At 42.6% G+C, this 2,645-nt stretch overlaps 1 long non-coding RNA gene across 1 annotated transcript; it reads left to right on the forward strand.

Moving 5' to 3' along the window:
• The first annotated feature begins 878 nt into the window (after positions 1–878).
• Positions 879–2,296, forward strand: LOC122005407. The gene is made up of 3 exons (XR_006118393.1): positions 879–967; positions 1,051–1,140; positions 1,771–2,296. It is a non-coding gene; the product is annotated as an uncharacterized LOC122005407 (long non-coding RNA).
• Positions 2,297–2,645: the final 349 nt, after the last annotated feature.

Below are 2,645 nucleotides of genomic sequence, written 5' to 3' on the forward strand. Positions count from 1 at the left end.
CGAGTCCGTACTCGTTTCCGAAGGCTCGAATGAGGTATATTTTAATTTAAACAAAAAGTTTTTTAGAATCATCTCCTGTTTAAATAGTAAATTAACTAAAGTAGAAAACGAAAACAAATAACTTCTTGAGGAAAATCAAAACCTCAAGGAACAAATCAAAAATTCAAATCCAACTCAAGATCTAACACTTGATGTAATATATGCGAATTTATTTTTAGGGTTATCGTGGAATAACCTTAGGAAAATTTTTAAGAATTTTTAGAAATTTTTCTAGAGTTAAACGGAGTCCATATACCTCGTTTTAAAGGATATATCGATAGGGTTAGATGGGGGCATGTTTGGAATACCCAAATTAAGTAGGAAATGACTAAGGTTAAACTTAGGTTTTAATTTAAGCTAACCTAAGGTTCGGATTAACCTCGCTATAAAGCCCTGAAGCCTTCCTATTTTCCTTCGACTTCTCTGTTCCTCATCTACTCCTCGCGATCTCAGACGTCACGCGACCGAGACCGGCGACTTCGTCTTCTCTCGGTGGCGCCGGCGAGGAGGGGACCTCGGAGCTTCGACAAGAAGAGAGGTTAGTTATAGCCGAACCTTCTTTCTCCCCGATCGCTTCCTCCCTTCGCTGATCTCGGTGAACAACAGCGACGGAGCTGCGATTTGGGGATTTTGGCCGGCGGTCGGAAGGGGAGCGAGGGCACCGACGTTAGATCTAGCCAGTGACGACAGATTGAGGGAGGTAAGAACCCTTGTCTTATTCCCGATCTCTTCATTGGTTCATCGGCAAACACGGACCGAGCCCTAGCTGTGATTCCTTAAGGTAAGCGGTGGGTTTTGGTCTTGAAATCGATCCTCTGATCTTCTTCTATTTTTGATTCGGGTAGGTTTTGGCTGTGAATCAAGGTTTCTGATCCCTTCTCTGTTCGTTAGCAAGAAACAGGACCGAGCCCTAATCGAAGGATTGGAGGTAAGGGGGTTGTTCCCTGCCTTGAATTTGGGTTCTGATTCTTCCTATGGTATTGATTCGAGTGGTATTGATTCTGTGGACAGAGGTGATGTGGTGATTCCGGCCACCACAGATTGATTGGATTAGTTCTTCCACCGGAGTTGTGATCATCTCCGGCGATAGAAGAAGTAGAGGTAAGGACATCGACTTCTTGTTGTTGTTAACAGAATGGGTAATGATTTCTAGCTGCTCTTATTTCTTGTTCTGTTGGTAGAAATTAGGAGTGATGTGCAATTCTTGTTCTTTCCTCATGATCGAACCCAAGTAGCATTAAAACCAGTGTAATGCATGAAGCTGGATCTAGGACAGCAGCAGTAAGAATTGTGTTGCCTAGGTGTTAGGAGTTCTAGTGTGCTGGTGCACTAGAATCTCTATGGCAATTGATCGGTTTTTGGTTAGCAGGAGTGAGAATCTCTGTGCTGGGTAGTTGAGGGTGGAGCATGTGGTTTAACCAGAATCTGCAACATGTTAGGTAACGTTTAGGATTGCTTTCTGTTAGGTGTTTGTGGGAACCTACGGTTTAATCAAAATCTGAAATGGTTTTGGTGAGGTTTAGGTTGGTTTCTGTTTGGGGTGTGAAAGGGTTAAGGGGGATTTAATTCTTGAAGGAGTTAAGCTAAGTAGAAAGTTAAACTAACTTTATCAGTGGAAGGAGTAGTAATTATAGCTAGCTACTATTGTAGAATTGGTTATTTGTTCATAGGTGATTCATTTATGTGTAGTATATGTATATGTATATTACATGAACTGTATGTGTGATACAGGACCTTGATTTATACGAGCAGCGTGACGTGGGGTGGTTCTATTGATTGCGGGATATATCGAGGCGGGTATTTCTTCCTTAAGTTCTATTTAGTTCTTTGAACTTTAAAAGCATGGTTATATTTGGACAAGTAGGTTGCATTCCTTAAATCATATTATTTGTTGTTTTCCTGCTTGTCACTTTTGCTTGATCTTTGATATAATCTGGGTTGATTCTTTACAGTCTCTATTCTTGTTATCTGTGACTCTATTGTTCATACACATGTAGAGTGTTGTAGGGATGACTGTATTGGGTATTTGTGGTCTATACCTGTCTAGGTTGTGATTGGTACGTGTTATGGGTTGTACATGATTAACATTCTATTTGCATAGTGGTATGTGTAGTTACGTTGGTTATGGGTATTGGAGGTGTTTATGAGGGTTGAGGTTGTGGCATGGATGATGATTATATATATATATATCATGTTCATCATTCATTGCATCTGATGACCGTTGTCTCCCTTGTGGTTGAGAGAGTCATCAGTTGGTTTGGTTTAGCGCGCACCTTCGGCCACTCATGGGTAGTGGTAGCTGGAGCAGTTGCCGCTTGTCCTGTTGTGCCACCCGGTCACTAGGTTTTTGTGAGATCCGGCGTTGTGAGCAGTCAGGGACCCTGATGCTATGTAGTTAGATAGCTACTAGCGGACTGTCCGCCTCGACCACTCTATTGTGGGCTGGAGGGTAGTACAGTCGTCACAGACCCAAGCCTCTCGGCCATACAGGGGTCGTGGTGTCTAGAGAGGTGGCGGGGGTGACCATGGAGCATGCATGCACTTTTGCATATGATGCACGGTGCATCTGTGGGGATATTTTTGCATACATGCTTACTAGATATTAG

This window comes from Zingiber officinale, chromosome 1A, assembly GCF_018446385.1.
Source record: "Zingiber officinale cultivar Zhangliang chromosome 1A, Zo_v1.1, whole genome shotgun sequence".
Lineage (NCBI taxonomy): Eukaryota > Viridiplantae > Streptophyta > Magnoliopsida > Zingiberales > Zingiberaceae > Zingiber > Zingiber officinale.